The sequence below is a fragment of the Leopardus geoffroyi genome, chromosome B4, assembly GCF_018350155.1.
Source record: "Leopardus geoffroyi isolate Oge1 chromosome B4, O.geoffroyi_Oge1_pat1.0, whole genome shotgun sequence".
Taxonomy (NCBI): domain Eukaryota; kingdom Metazoa; phylum Chordata; class Mammalia; order Carnivora; family Felidae; genus Leopardus; species Leopardus geoffroyi.
The window spans coordinates 116,723,523-116,740,207 of record NC_059341.1 but is presented as its reverse complement, the minus strand read 5'-3'; the positions used below and the strand labels follow the sequence as shown (position 1 = coordinate 116,740,207).

Below are 16,685 nucleotides of genomic sequence, written 5' to 3'. Positions count from 1 at the left end.
CTGTGTAGCAAATGGACTGGAGGCACAGGTGGAAAGAGAAGAGAAACTAGTTAGGAAGCCATTTTTAGTGGTCCATGGAAGAGAGAGGTGATGGCAGCTTGGGCTAAGATGGTCAAGCAGAAAAAATGGAGAGAAATGGCCCAATAAGTGTAAAATCTGAGGACACTTGCTTACAGGGCATGGGAGAGAGATTAAAAGGAGAGCCAGGTACTTAACTTAAGCCCAGGCTCATGTTCATTGTATGAATTTCAGGGATCCTGACTCATGTAGTTGGTTGTGCACACACTGCACTGGTCTGGGAGGCTGGTAGGGGATGGACTCAGGACGGTGTTGTGTTGTTGCCCACATGCTCACAAAAGAATCCACTGGCCACCTCTGGCGGAGCTCCTTACTGGTGGACAGGAAGGAAGCCTGAGGTTGATAGCATGATCACACAGTGTGTGTGCTCCCCTTCTCACACCTTTGGCCCATAGTCTTGGTTCGACCCCCTGGAGCCTCGTGGAGTGAGTGTAATCCTTCTTCCACATGACAGCTTCCTCAGGGTGCACATCCCGTTCCTTCTGCCGTTCTTCTGTGGCTTGTTGTTCAAGCCTTTTGCCAGACTGTCAGTCACCTTCCTTCAGGCATCTTCCATTGTGTAGTGTCCTTCGTCAGATATGATCGTTTGCAATTGGCCATAACCTCAGAGGCCTTAGGAGGACACAAATTCTTTGTTTAACATTTATATTTCTGGTTATAAATGGTAATATAAACTTACAAAATATTAAAAATATAGAAAAGTATAAGGAAAAAATGTAGATTACTGTAGCACTATCCTCCTAATTAGCTTAAATTTTGGTCTAATTTCTTCTAATCTTTTTTATGCATATTACTGTTTTTTAATGGGTATGGATAAGCCTCTTGCTTTTAAAGTTTATTTTGTTTTTAGTGAGCTCTATCTCCAACATGGGGCTTGAACACACATCCCCTGAGATCAAGAGTTACATGCTCTTCCCACTGAGTTAGGCGCCCTGTCCTCTTGCTTTTATGTTCAACTTTCCCATGTCATTCGAAGTTCTTTAACGATTTCCTGGTATAAAAATTGTTTCCAGATATTGACTTTTATATATAACACGCAAGTGCACATAAGTAACAGCGATGCCGGACATGAATCTTGTTTGCATGCCTCATCTCCTTAGGATAGATTCCTAGAGCGTGATTACTGGGTACACACATTTTTGGGGTCTTGGTACATATGGCCAGATTGTCCTCCAGAAAGGGTTCACCCATTCCTTTCCTTTGCCCCCCAATAGGGTTAGATGAATTTGTCCATTTCAGTATGCCTTCGCCCTTGCCCTGTCCAGAGAAGATGATAGATAGAGGTAGAAGTCCCAGGGTGGAATACCACTAAGTCAGACAGCTAACATTTTTTCAGGGCTTATTTGTGTGCCAAGCACTCGCTAAGCATGTTTCATGTATTTGTATCCAGTACTTCTTATGTCCACTCTACAACATTAGGTGATATTACAGATAAATAGACACACAGAAATTAAGGGACTTGCCAAAGGTCCAAGGTCACACAGATAGTTTAACAGTGAAAATAATTTTGGTACAGGTAACAGAGTACTTGACTAAAAGAGGCTTTAGTTTTAGGTTTTTGTTTTGTTTTGTTTTGTTTAGTTTTAGACTTTTGGAAAGTAAACCTTTTATCTTCAAGTATAACATATATAAAGGGGCACCTGTCTGGCTCATTCAGTGGAATGTGTGACTCTTGATCTCGGGGTTGGGAGTTCAAGCCCCACGTTGAGTGTAGAGATTACTTAAAAATAAAATCTTATAAGAAACATACAGAAAAGTGAATATATCTTCAGTGGTGTTTCTTGATGAATGACAAAACGTTTCTTTAAAAAAAAAACTATCGTGTGTGTGTATGTGTGTGAGAGAGAGAGGGTAGGGGGAGACAGAGTGTGAGCATACATGTGGGCAGATAGGAGTGAGGCTGGGGGTCTCAAGGGACCTGCTGAAGGAGGGGGCTGCAGATCCCCCAGTCAGAGAATGTGGTCTCGGCCTCTCAGAGCTGTGACTGCTCCAGTGAATGGGACATTAATTCTGCTGCTGGCAGCCCTGAACAGGCGATGCTTGTTCAGATGCTTTGGGGGGAGGAGTGTTGCTCTAATTATGAATCTCAGGGATGCAAACTATGATCCTCTCCAACCTGCTGTGCTGGATGCAAGGATGCTACTGGATGCTTCCCAGGTCTTGCAGCTGTCCTGAAGAGGAAGGGGTAAGGGACTATAAATATCCTTCAGGGGAGGTACATCTCCACCCAGAAGGAATGTGAACAGCAGAAATTTGGATCCAAAATCTGACCAGTCCCCCAATCACTTGTGTCTAAACCTGGAAGGTTACAACAGCGCCTTGGAAAGCTGGAACTGGAGTGATCGCATGTCCTCGTGTGCCTTGGACAGTCCCGGTTTACACCTGTCTTCCTGGTGCCGTTGCTGTAACAACACCCCCTTTTCACTCCCCAACATGTCATTTATTATACAAAATGGGTGTGTAATAAATTGTATGGTTACCTACTTAGAGACGGTGTTTGATATCTACCCCTTTTGTGCAGTATGACCTTAGACAAGTTCCTCTACCTCTCTGAGCTTCATTTTCCACATCTGCCACACAGGGTTGTAGTCAAGATTAAATGAGGCAGTAGGTACTAGGCCGTTATTCCTGTCCTGGCTCAGAACAAGGACTTGGATTTTAAGGCCTTTACAATTCTATCTTTAGGGCACCTAGGTGGCTCAGTTGGTTGAGTATCTAACTTTGGCTCAGGTAATGATCTTATGGTTCATGAGTTCAAGCCCCGCATGGGGCTCACTGTTGTCAGGGCAGAGCCTGCTTCAGATCCTCTGTCCTCCACTCTCTCTACCCCTCCCCCGCTCATGTGCTCGCACTCGCGTGTGCGCTCTCTCTCTCTCTCTCAAAAATGAATAAACATTAAAAAAATAAAATTTTATCTTTGCTGTTATCATTGTAGTTGGAATTTTCTTCAAACCATGATGATAAACTGAATATCTGAGATAGCAGAGGCTGGGAAGCTGTGCATTTTTCCCATCTACCTCCTAAAGAATTTGCTTTTCTTCTTCCCAGGATAGAAAGAATAATTGTTAGGACTTTCCTTCAGGGTTATATACCAAATGCAGAATCTAACAGCTTCTGAAGTGTGAACTAACCACAGTGAAGCAGGCTTGGACTTAAATGCCTCAGTCTTCACTTAAGGAGAATGCTTAAGAAATCCTGAGAAAATCGGGGCACCTGGGTGGCTCAGTCAGTTGAGTGTCCGACTTCAGCTCAGGTCATGATCTCATGGTTTGTGGGTTTGAGCCCTGTGTCGGGCTCTGTGCTGACAGCTCAGAGCCTGGAGCCTGCTTCGGATTCTGTGTCTCCCTCTCTGCTCTTCCTCTGCTCGTGGCTTGTGTTCTCGCTCTCTCACTGTCTCAAAAATGAATAAACATTGAAAAAATTTAAAAAAAAATCCTGAGAAAATATTCAGTATTTATGGTGTGACATGCAATCTTGTTTATGCCTGTTGTCTTTGTATATATTTTGTAATTTTTTATTTATTTTGAGAGAGAGAAAGAAAGCACATGTGGGGGAGGGGCAGAGAGAGAGGGAGACAGAGAATCCCAAGTAGGCTCTGTGCCTTTAGTGCAGAGCCCAACGCAGGGCTCAGTCCCACAGTGACCTCATGACCTGAGCTGAAATCCAGAGTCAGACGCTTAGCCAGCTGAGCCACCCAGGCACCCCTTAGTATAATTATTAATAGCATTCCCCTTCACTCTCAAACGTGGCTCAGTTTAGAGAGTAAATTGTATGGTTATGCTAAATATTTAGGATCTGTGTAAGCCTGTCTATCTTGAGGTTAACAAGGCAATATCCAAAAACAGGAGAATGGGTGAGTAAAGAGTGACATATTCCTACAACAGATTATATTGCTATATTATAATAGCAGTGAAAATGAATGAAATATAATTATGTGTATAAACACGTAAAACTAAAAAAATGAATATTCAATGAAAAAGCAAGTTGCAGAAGAATACTTTCTATGTAATTTCACTTACGTGAAGTTTAATAAAGCAAAATTAAATGATTTATTGCTTACAAATACATATATATGTGATGAAGCTATAAAGAAAGCAGAATGATTAATTCAGAATTCAGATTGATGTTTACCTATGCAGGGAGGGGGTCATGGGGGAGGGAGGAAGGGCCCAGGAATTATAGAAAGACACAAAGGGCTTCAAATATACTGATATCACTCATTTTTGTAAACTATGGGGTGGGTATGTGGGTGTTTAATTATTCTCTTTTTATGTAAAATGCATGTAAAATGTATGTACATTCTCTTGATTCCTTGGGATACTTTATACACACGCACAAATACACAAGAAATCATATACACAGAATAAAAATAAAACAAGATGCGTGATATCAAATTTTACACTTTATCTGTGGGTTGTTTTGGGGGGTGATTGTTCACAGTCGAGTGAGTTTAGGGAGAAGGTAGGCAGACTTTTAAGCTCAGAGCTGACAGGATAGTGAGGCAAATTGATAGTGCCTTGAAATCTTTCAAACCCTGGAGGTTACGGGGCAAGCATTCGTTTGTTTCTCCTGCCAGTATCACTCCACCGCTCCTGTACTGATGTTCTTCCAGTGAGCGTTTTGTTAATCCTCTAACGTGTATTGTATCTTTTAATTCTCAAAGAAGTGCTGTGACCCGCGTTCTGCTGTTATTTCCGTTGTATGGTTAAGGGCAGCGGAGCTCCGAGGGGTTAAGAAAGCTGCCCAGGCAGTAGTGTGTGCCCTGGGAACCTTTCATTGTCTGCCCCCCCTGCTGCCTCCCGGCGCCTGCAGTAAAACGCTAAGTAATGCCCAGTGCCGCCTGGGACCGAGGTGGAGGTGCACGCTGGACGCCTGCAGTTTTACAAAAGGCTTTGCTCCTCACTCTTGAGGATGACGTCTTTGTTAGGCTTCACTTGCCCCATGTCTCTGTTACCTGCAGTCCCTGTGGCTCCGTTAACAGGATGGCTGCTCCCCTGGTGACCTTTGGGTTAAAGGGGTCCAACCCCTGACCCCGGTGATTAGGATGTGACTGTTCTCTGCAGAGCAGAAACATCCATAGCTCAGGTGCTTTTGACCCAACCGATTTGGACTTAGTTCTTCTGTTGAATTCACAGACTTAGTGTGGTTATCTTAAGAAAAAAAAATGAAAGAAAAAAAGAGGGGGGCTTCCTAAGTAGAGATGATTGGGTCCCAGCGGGAGAGACCGCTGGAGTCAGAGAGGCCGTTCAGTGGAATAACAAACAGCCTGATCCCTGGTTTTGAATCCCTGCTCCGCCACTTACCACCTGTGACCTTTGGCAGGTCACGGTCACCTCACCTCACTGAGATCTGGTCTGCTCGGCTATAGGTTAGAGATGATAGCACTGTGTCAGGCTGTATCTTGTTTGCTCCAAAGCCACTACCAAAATCAGGCAAAAGTCACTTAAACTCAGGAAAATGGGCCATGCCCCTGGGCTTAGAGACAAGTATGTGAGTGCCTTCTGGTCTGAGATGTAGGGGAAGTCTGCAGGGGGGCTCCTGGGAGATTTTCTTCCTGGGCAAGAGGGGGGTTGGGGAGGAGAACCTCCTCCTGTGCTCCTTCTTGCTTCCTGCTCTGAATGTAGCCGTGCTTGGATGTGATGTGTGGAAACCACTGCAGCCACTTCATGACTGTGATGGGGGAGACCCGGAGAGTCACAGAGACAGCAACCCCTTGGCCTAAGCATGCTCCCAAGCATCCCTGGAATTCTTTCTATCCAGATTTCTTGTTACACAAGGAAAATAGAGCCCCATTTCTGTAAGCTACAGTTAGCCATGTTTTCTGTTACTTGCAATCAAAAAATTATATTTTTAAAGTGTTTTTTGAATTTATTTACTTAGAGAGAGAGAGAGCACGCGTGTGTGAGCATGGGGGCGGGACGGAGAGAGAATCCCAAGCAGGCTTTGCACTGTCGATGCAGAGCCTGATGCAGGGCTGAATCTCATGAACCAAGAGATTTGACCTGAGCCGAGATCAAGAATCAGACACTTAACTGGCTGAACCACCCAGGCGTCCCCCAAAAAATGATTTTAAAAGTATTCCTTATTGGTGTGTGTGTGTGTGTGTGTGTGTGTGTGTGTGTGTGTGTGAGAGAGAGAGAGAGAGAGAGAGAGAGAGAGAGAGTGTTAGAATATATTTTTGACATGTCTGGAACAGAGTAGATACATAATTGTAGCTGCTGTTGTCATTACCTGACCATCACATCACCATCACCCCCCAGTGTACCTCCACAGGCTGGGCAGACTGTAGGGGTAGCATAAGAGAAAAAAATGTTGGATGATTTTGTCTCTTCCCTTACTCTGTGCACCCAGCCTCTTTTTTTTTTTTTTTTTTTTTAAGTTTTTCTTTCTCTCTCTCTTTTTTAAGATTTTATTTTTAGGCAATCTCTACACCTAGTGTGGGGCTTGAATTTACAACCCTGAGATCAAGAGTCACACGCTCTACCGACTGAGCCAACCAGGTGCCTCTTAAGTTTTTAGTTAAATTCGTTAACATACAGAGTACTGTTAGTTACAGGTGTACAATATAATGATTCAGCAGTTCCATACATTGCCTGGTGCTCATCACAGCAAGTGCGCTCCTTCATCCCCATCACCTCTTCACCCATCCCCCCTCCCCTCTGGTAATCATCAGTTTGTTCTCTGTAGTTAAGAGTCTGTTTCTTGGTTTATCTCTTCTTTTTTCTTTGCTCATTTAAAAAAAAAATTTTTTTTCAGAGAGAGAGAGAGAGAGCGCGCACATGCGAGTGGGGGAAGGGCAGAGAGTTAGAGAATCTGAAGCAGGCTCAGAGCTGTCAGCTCAGAGCCCAACGTGGGGCTGGAACTCATGAACTGTGAGATTGTGACCCGAGTTGAAGTTGGATGTTTAGCCAGCTGAGCCACCCAGTGCCCCTTATTTGTTTCTTAAATTCCACATATGAGTGAAATGATAAGATATTTGTCTTTCTCTGACTTATTTCACTTAGCGTAACACTCTAGCTCCATCCGTGGCGTTGCAAATGGCAAGATTTCATTCTTTTTATGGCTGAGTAATACTCCATTGTATGTATGTATATATGTACACACACACATTTACATACACCACCTCTTCTTTATCCATTCATCAGTCAATGGATATCTGGACGGTTTCCATAATTTGGCTATTGGAAATAAAGCTACTATAAATATCGTGGTGCATATATCCCTTTGAATTAGTGTTTTTGTATTCTTTGGATAAATACCTAGTAGTGTGATTGCTGGATCATAGGGTAGTTCTATTTTTAACTTTTTGAGGAACCCCCGTACTGTTTTCCAGAATGGCTGCACCAGTTTAAATTCCCACCAGTAATGCAAGAGGGTTCCCCCTTCTCCACATCCTAACACCTGTTGTTTTTTGTGTTACTGATTTTAGCCATTATGATTGGTGTGAGGTAATATGTCACTGTGGTTTTGATTTGCATTTCCCTGATAATAAGGGATGTCGAGCATCTTTTTTTTTCTTTTTGAGCATCTTTTTATGTGTATGTTGGCCATCTGTATTTTTCTTTTGGAAAAATGTATATTCATGTCTTCTGCCCATTTTTAATTGGATTATTCATTTTTTGGGTGTTGAGTTTTATAAGTTCTTTATATATACTTTGGATACTAACCCTTTATCAGATCTGTCACCTGCAGATATCTTCTCTCATTTAGTGGGTTGCCTTTTAGTTTTGTTGATTGTTTTCTTTGCTGTGCGGGAGCTTTTTATTTTGATGTAGTCCCAACAGTTTATTTTTTATTTTGTTTCTCTTGCCTCAGGAGACATATCCATAATATGTTGCTACAGCCGATGTCAGAGAAGTTATTGCCTGTCTTCTCTTCTAGGATTTTTATGGTTTCAGGTTTCACATTTAGGACTTTAATCCATTTTGAATTATTGTTGTGTATGGTGTGAGAAAGTGGTCCAGTTTCATTCTTCTGTGTGTTGCTGTCCAGTTTTTCCCACATCATTTGTTGAAGAGATTGTCTTTTCCCTAGTAGGTAGTCTTTCTTGCTTTGTCAAAGATTAATTGACCATTAGTTGTGGGTTCATTTATGGATCTTCTGTTCCATTCATCTTTGTGTCTGTTTTTATGCCAGTAGTATACTGGTTTGAATATTATAGCTTTGTAATCTAACTTGAAGTTCAGAATTGTGATGCCTCCAGCTTTGTTTTCTTTTTCAGGATTACTTTGGCTATTCAAAGTCTTTTTGTAATATATATACAAACTGTAGGGTTGTTTTTGTAGCTCTGTGAAAATGCTGTTGGTATTTTTATACGGATTACATTAAACTTGTAGATTGCTTTGAGTAGTATTGACATCTTAACAATATTTGTTTTTCCAATCCATGAACATGGGATGTTTTTCCATTTCTTTGTGTCCTCTTCAGTTTCTTTCATCAGTGTTTTATAGTTTTCAGAGTACAGGTCTTGCGCCTCTGTGGTTAAGTTTATTCCTAGATATCTTATTATTTTTGGTGCAATTGTAAAGGGGATTGAATCCTTAATTTTTCTTTCTGCTGCTTCGTTATTGGTGTACAGAAATGCAACAGATTTCTGTATGTTGATTTTGTATCCTGCCACTTTCCTGAATTTATCAGTTCTAGCAGTTTTTTGGTGGAGTCTTTCAGGTTTTCTCTATATATTGTCATGTTTTCTGCAAATAGTGAAAGTTTTACTTCTTCTTTCCTGATTGGGACTCCTTGTATTTCTTTTTGTTGTCTGATTGCTGTGGCTAGGGCTCCCAGTACTATGGTGAATAAAAGTGGTGAGAGTGGACATCCCTGTCTTGTTCGTGACTATAGAGAGAAGGCTGTCAGTTTTTCCCCATTTAGGATGATATTAGCTGTTCACGTCTTGCCTCTCATAAGAAGTTGTATGAAGCATGGTAGGGTGCCTGATTTTGGGGAATGAATAGGAATGAAAAGAGGAATAGAAAAAAATTGCTTTGGGACACCTGGGGGGCTTAGTTAGTTGAGTGTCTGACTCTTGATCTCAGGGTCTGAGTTTAAGCATCACACTGGGCTCTGTGCTGGGCATGATGCCTACTTAAACAAGAGAGAAGAAAATGGCATTAGAAAGAAATCATGTGAGCAGAATAGGCTTATGTTTGAATTTATTGCTCTCACATTTTTATGTACCTGAAATAGGATTCAGTCATATTGGGTCCTTGATCAAAATAAAAATTTTTAAATAAATACAGATGTGTTTGTTTTTTTATAGGCTTATTAGCATTCATGACTTAAAAAGTGTTAATGGTTATACCCTTAAAATCTTGAATGGCAATTCCTTTGTAAACAGGTGCCTAGGGAATAGTGCTTTTTTTTTTTTTTTTTTTTTTACACAACAAACATTTCTGGTAGAGGATTATTATAATGAAGCAAAGTGTCTATTTTCAGCTTCCAATTACCTTTCAATCCAGTTGCCATCATTAAACTACACTTGTGTTTAGTGTGCTAGAAGTTGGAGAAATGAGTGCATTACCATCAAAGCATGAAGGCCAGTGCTTTGCATGAGCGTTGCTGGAGCAATTTCTCAGATTCTGCACCTGGTACCCTCATCCTCCAGTGCCTTCATTTGGGGATGCTGCTTGCGCGAAGTGCTAGTCACTAGTTGGGATAATTTTCAAACCCTGGTGTGGATTGTCTAGTTACCCACAGTTGCATTTTCTTTGTGGCACATTTTTGCTTTAAGCAGGGTCCTTGTGATAATCCAGATTTGTCAGAATAATAAAAGAGAGAATGCTCTTATGTACTTGGCGCTACCTACAAAGTGGACATTTTGAACATCCTCTTGTGGGGAGGGGCACAAGCCCCAGCTGGTCGTCTTCAGTTGTCACAGAATGGAGAAGCTGAGACCTCGATCCTCTGGAGAGAAACGAAGAGGGAGTCTTTGATCTGCAGAGTTTGCTGTGTGCAGCTGAAGGGTGGAGGGGGCACGAGAAGACGGGGAGAAATGGGTGAGGTGGGCAAATGAGGCTGCAGCGTTGGCTCTGTGGGCCAGCCAAACCTGGAATAAGGTGGAGCCCACCAGGGACACTGTTGCAGATACTTACCAGCTGGTACAAAACAGGTACCACCCCGTAACTGCTACGGGCCGCGGCACTGGAACAGTGCCCCAAGAGTTGCTGGTGTGCAGGCATGAATTCATGGAGGAGGTCTGGGTGCCGGAGAAGACACCGGTTGCGTGAGAACACTGAAGAGCTGGAGGTACAAGAATCCTTAAAAACTTAAGCCGGTGCAACCGTACCGTAGTGAGCAAGCAGAAAATCAACTCGGCTGATGTGTTTGTGTTCCCCACAACGACATTGTGTAGGAAAAGGGCAGGTAGAGTGTAGACCTCGCCTGGTGCCAGGCACACGGCAGGTGCTTGACAGATATTCCTGAGAGAATTTATAAATGCACGTGCCATGAAACAGTGTATCAGAAATCCTCCCTTTGGGCTGCAAGAGTTAATTTCCATGAGAACCTTCTTGGGTTTTGCTGGGTTTGGGATTATTTGTATATTATGTGATTTTCAAAACGTGAAATGGTGGTATGGATAGGAAAGGAAAAACAAGATGTCCTTGTAGAGAGAAAAGAATAATTTTTCCTTTAAATACAACCAGAGAGAGCTGTTGAATCTCCTGGTATTTTTACCTTTGTTGTCTATCTTGTAAAATTCATGCAGGATAAAAATCAACAGTCTTTTACAAAGGCAGCTAGTTCAGTGTTTTAAGGGGGCATATATTAGGTGGCTTGAAATATCTGTGATGGAGAATTGCAATAGAATGTACTTTTTCTGCTGAGAAAATGATAGCGATCACTTTGTAACCGCAGGCACGGTATCGGGATGAAACATGGTGTTTGTGTGTTAAGGCAGAATGTCTCTTTGCGGTGATGATGAAGGCAGCAGCCGGCTTGGCCAAGTCAAGCAGTATCTGTTCTATAACGAATAAAACTTCTATGTCCTTTGAATACCAGACTAACCCCAGTGGAAAAAAAGTGCACGTCATAGGAGCTTGGGAATAGTGGATAGTTCTGACGAGCTCTCTTAGGAGGAGCTAAAGTATATGCAATTTTTGATGGAACGTAAAAGATTCCAGAGAATTTATTTGACTTACGCTACTCCTTTAAAAAAAATTGAAGTGATTTTCAACAGATGTATAATAATGACATTAACGAAGCGGGTCTAGAAAATGAAAAATCAGAACCAAGGGAAAGAGAATGCAAACTATTATGTGTCCATGGTGCTTAAGGGAAACTTTATTGAGGCCCAGGGCCTTGGGGCTCAGGCAGGAGGCTTCCCCGTGGGCAAAGGAAGAGCCAGTGGAGGACCTTACTTGACCTTCTTCTTGGGGTGCAGGTTGTCGGTGTGGCCGCTGCTCTTCTTGCGGCAGTTGATCGCACAAGGGTGCAGGTGAGCATGAGGCTTGCAGCCGATCCTCTTGTCACAGGTGTGTTTCTGGGCCGGCTGGTGGAGGGAAAGCTCCATGATGCCGCCCCATGGGCGAAGCACCAGTGCAGGGTGGACTCTTTCTGGATATTGTCGTCTGACAGAGTGTGGCCAGCCTCCAGCTGTTTGCCCGTGAAAATCAGATGCTGCTGGACAGCTGGGGTGCCCTCTTTGTCTTGGATTTTGACTTTGACGTTCTCAGTGGTATCACTGGGCTTGACCTCAAAGGTGGTGGCTTTGCCCATCAGGGTCTTCACAAAGATCTGTGTCTCTGCATCTGCACAAGGCCACCGCCACTGCCAAACCGCTCAGCTGCCTCATTGAAGAGAAAGAGCGAAGGTAGGCTCTTTGATTGTTATGGAGAACTTCCTGGCAGCCATGGCCAAAGGGAGTCATGATAAGGTACGTAACTCACACTCTTGGAGAGAAGAGAGCATGTGAGTTTTTCAGAGGAAGCAAACCTTTTGTAAAAGATTGCAGTTTGGGGACGCCTGGACGGCTCAGTCGGTTAAACGTCTCACTTCGGCTCGGGTCATGATCTCACAGCCTCTGTTGGATGGCCTCTGTGAGACGGCTGACCGCTCAGAGCCTGGAGCCTGCTTCGGATTCTGTGTCTCCCTCTCTCTGCGCCTCCCCAGCTCACACTGTCTCTCTTTCTCTCTCTTTCTCTCAAAAAATAAGTAAACATTAAAAAAAATAGGGACATCTGGGTGGCTCAGTCAGTTAGGCGTCTGACTTCGGCTCAGGTCATGATCTCACTGCTCATGAGTTCAAGCCCTACCTCAGGTTCTGTGCCGACAGCTCGAGCCTGGGGCCTGTTTCAGATTCTGTCTCCGTCTCCCTGCCCCGCCCCCTGCTTGCGCTCTGTTGCTCTCAAATATAAAATAAAACAAGAAAAAAAAAAGTTTTTTAGTTAATAAAAAAAGAAAAGATTGCAGTTTTAATTATTATTATTTTGAAACTGAGGATCTTATTTTGATCATTTGGTTTACTTACTTTGTCCCCTGTTGTTTTTTTAACTGTTATAGTTACTCCTTTGCTTCGTAGTTTCCATATTGTCAGTAATCTACTCATTAGTTCCATCAAGGATACAGAGACAGGAAAGGAGGTGAATTCAGAATAGTCAGCTTTGTAGTTAGTTACTATTGTGGTTAAAGTCATACATGATGTCATTTTAACTAAGTTTGCACTGTTGATGACATTTTTTTTTTTTATTCTTTGAGAACACAGAACAGAGAGTTATTTATATTTTTTAAATCCCTGTAACTTTATATAAACCCATCTAGCTTTTCACTGGGCTGGGGATTGGAACCCTTAATCAGTCTGTCAGTGTTAAAAAGTTAAATTCATGTCCACATCTTTATACATTTAATCTACATCTATAATAATCTAAAGTAGTATAATCAAAAAAATTTCTATTTGCTTCAGAAGAAAATTTTTGAACATTTTTTAAAGTGTATTTATTTTGAGAGAGAGAGCGTGTGTGTACCAGTGGGGGCAGGGGTAGAGAGACGGAAAGAAAGAATCCCAAGTAGGCTCTGCACTGTCAGCACAGAGCCCAGTATGGAGCTTAAACTCAAGAACCACGAGATGATTACCTGAGCCAAAATCGGGAGTTGGACTTTTAACCGACTGAGGCACCCCATACATGTTTTTTTTTAATTTTTAATGGCTATATGATATACGCCAGTGTTTTGTATGGTAATTCACTCCTACAGTATATTTAAGTATCTGTTTTCTCAGTGAATATTTTTCAGCAAACATATGTGCATATAGTACATTTCACTGTAGAAGAAAATACAAGTGATGGGTTTACTAGATCAAAGAATATGCCTACCTTGACCATTGTATTATTCTCTGAAAGCATCAGTTAACTTTTTCACATTCTCCCCCACAAAGAGGAGAAAAAGAGCTGTTGCTAAACTAGTTATCTCCAAGCAACTTATGAACAGCTCTTTCCATCTCCTTTGTGGCTCACCTCTGTGTATCCAGTTCTCCCGATAGGCTTGGCATTCCTGGCAGCAAATTCTCATAATTAGCATTTAGTGATGCCAATGATGCCCTCCTTTTAAAATATCCATTTATTGTATTTTGAGTTTCTGGTATATGGAATGTTGTGGCAGCAACTGCCAGTTGTGCTCAACATTCATTCTCTCTTTTTCAGAACCCGCCAGTTTTAGCTGGTACATAGCCGTCCAGAATAAAGACTCTGTTTCCCAGCCTTCCGGGTCACCAGAGGAGGCTAGGTGGCTAGTTCTGGCTGATAGAATGTGAGTGCAAGGGTTGTTGGGGAACCTCTCGGATCCTTTTGAAAAAACTGGTGTGTGCCCTTTGCCTTCTCTTTCTTGTTTACCTCTTCCTCCATCCTTCTGCCTGGAACACAGTTATGGTCACCCGAGCTCTAGCCACCACATTGGATCATGAGAACAAGGGCCTCCTCGAAGGATGTGGGCACCGTGTCCTGGAGGACTTTTGGTTCTGTGAGGACTTCATGGACCAGAGCTGGCTTCCTTGGTGCTGCACTGCCTACCTCTGGACTTTGACATACAAAAGACATGCATTTTGATTTTGTTTAAATCATCATTTTGGGTCTTGGTTCCTCACAAATGAATCTAACCCTGGCTGCAACACGTGTATTTATATATAAGAGGTTACATCAGTTTACATTCCCAGACATCATCATTTTATTGGACGTGAATATTGCACGATAAGGCTGAAAGTTGAGATCAAATTCAAGGCAAAGTGCAAGGATCAAATGTTTTTCTCAATTCTTATACCCCTTTCTATTAAAATCATCTTGATGATAATAGCTGTGTTTATTAGGCTTTTCTTATGTGCTTACCTCATTGAATCCCCTGTGAGGAGGTACAATTTGCTATTTCCATTTTACAGATAAAAAAGATGAGGCTGGAAACGATTAATTAACTTGCAGGGTCACTTATGTAACCAGTGGTGGAGCTGCAACGTATCCTGGATCTTCCTGACTCTACAACCCAGCGTCTCACCTGTGCCGTCTCCTTCCATGTGCTGTTCTCTCTCCCGGGAACACCAGCCCTCCCTCTACCTTCTTGGCCTAGCTGCTTCTATGCACCCTGAGTCTCCTCTTCTCCGGCAAGCATTCCTTGGTTTCTCTGTGCCACTCCATGATCCTGTTGCCACCATAGCACCGTATATATCTTCTCTCACAGCATTTATCACATCTTCCTGAACGTGATATTTATCTCCCATGGTTAGACACTGAGGTCCTGTGGAAAGATTGAGTCTCATTCTTTTTTTTCTTTTTTTTTTTTTAATTTTTTTTTTCAACGTTTATTTATTTTTTTTGGGACAGAGAGAGACAGAGCATGAACGGGGGAGGGGCAGAGAGAGAGGGAGACACAGAATTGGAAACAGGCTCCAGGCTCTGAGCCATCAGCCCAGAGCCCGACGTGGGGCTCGAACTCACGGACCGCGAGATCGTGACCTGGCTGAAGTCGGACGCTTAACCGACTGCGCCACCCAGGCGCCCCGAGTCTCATTCTTTATCATAGCCCTAGAACTTAGCATGGCGCTTGGCACATAAGAGATGCTGAATAAATATTTGTTGAGTTGTTGAATGAACTCCTGTTGCTGTCCAAAAGATGTTTTTGCTACTTTTTAAAAGTTGTTTTTTGGCACAGATTATTCTGACTAGTCAGTCTGCTAGAATTTTTCTTGTTCTGGTATAGTCTTGCACCTACTAAATGTGTCTGTAATTTTCAAAGACTTGATTTAATAGATAATTTAGCCTTTGGTCATATGTGACATTTCCTCTTACTTCTCAGTGGGATGGCTCTGCTGTTAATGATTCCGCAGTATGAATCCACTTGTGTACTAATAGACTGCAGTGATCTTTTCCATGCAGTCAGGAGAAAAATGAGATAGTTGCGAACACACATATGCATAAATTCATTCAGAAAAATGACTGCCCGGATCCCAAATTACATAATTATCCTCTTTTCGTATTTAATGGATAGGATAAATAAGCGGTTTCGGCTCTTCGTATTGTCGAAAGATGTGCTGTCGTGTCAGAGGAGGGAAGAAACTAGAGCTTCCTGGGTAGTCAGACTCATGCATCGTTGTTCAGTCCAGCCTTTACCGAATTGTCATTCAGAGAGGTTGAATTAATTGACTCCCATTCATGGGATTGAAAATTATTTCTTAACTGTAAATTCCTATAGGGCACAGGGTCCTCATTTTCTGTATCTTTGAATCCCCAACATTCAGTGCAGTCCTTGACATTGTATAGAGTCTCCTCAATCAAATATGGGCATCAACAGGAGGAATCATCTGCTGCTCATTTAACTTGGAAGGCTGCTCATTCTTAGATTGTTTGAGCCTTTCACTTTTGTGCTATTGGCCTATCTTACCTATTGGCATAGAAGTTGCCAGGAAAGAGCAAGGTGATGAAACCAGAAGCCAAGGATGGGGAACTAACTAACTGCTGCCCTCAGGTTTGTTTGTTTGTTTAGCTAATTTAACTATTTTTAAAGTGTACTGTTGAGGGGCGTTAAGTACAGTGACATTGTTGTTCAGCTGACCCCACCATCCATCTGCAGAACTCTTCATCTTCCCAAACTGATGACACTCTGTCCCCATTAAACAGAAACTCCTGCATCCCCTCCCTGCAGCCCCTGTCTGCTTTCACACCATTCTGCTTTCTGTCTCTATGAATGTACGCACTTGACTATTTTAGGTGGAATCGTGCAGTATTTGTCCTTTTTTGACTGGCTTATTTCACATTAGCATAGTATCTTAAAGTTTCATTCATGTTGTAGCATATGTCAGAATGTCCTTGCTATTTAAGGTTGAGTTATGTCTATTTATGCGTTCATCAGTCAAAGGGCACTTTGTGCTTTTTTAGCTTTGTGAAAACGCTGCTATGAATATGGGTATAGAAATAGGCCCGCCTCTTAATTTCACTGCCCCCCCTGCAAAGGGTATGCATCCAAGAACAACTTAAAAATCCTTTAGCATCATCAGAATTAAAAATTTGTGCTTCAAAGGACACCATCAAGAAAATGAAAAGACAACTCATAGGGTGGGAGGAAGTATTTCTGAATCACATATCTCAATGACTTATTTCTAAAATATGTAAAGAACCCTTATAACTCAACAA

The 16,685-nt window shown here is 42.3% G+C and overlaps 1 protein-coding gene, 1 long non-coding RNA gene and 1 pseudogene across 5 annotated transcripts in view; 1 reads left to right on the top strand and 2 right to left on the bottom strand.

Moving 5' to 3' along the window:
• Nucleotides 1–16,685, top strand: part of TMCC3 (transmembrane and coiled-coil domain family 3) — a 328,168-nt gene that overhangs the window by 61,570 nt on the left and 249,913 nt on the right. The window lies entirely within an intron of this gene.
• Nucleotides 217–14,814, bottom strand: LOC123592101. The gene is made up of 2 exons (XR_006709593.1): nucleotides 13,527–14,814; nucleotides 217–690 (listed from the first exon to the last, which is right to left on the bottom strand). It is a non-coding gene; the product is annotated as an uncharacterized LOC123592101 (long non-coding RNA).
• Nucleotides 9,578–12,191, bottom strand: LOC123592100 (annotated as a pseudogene).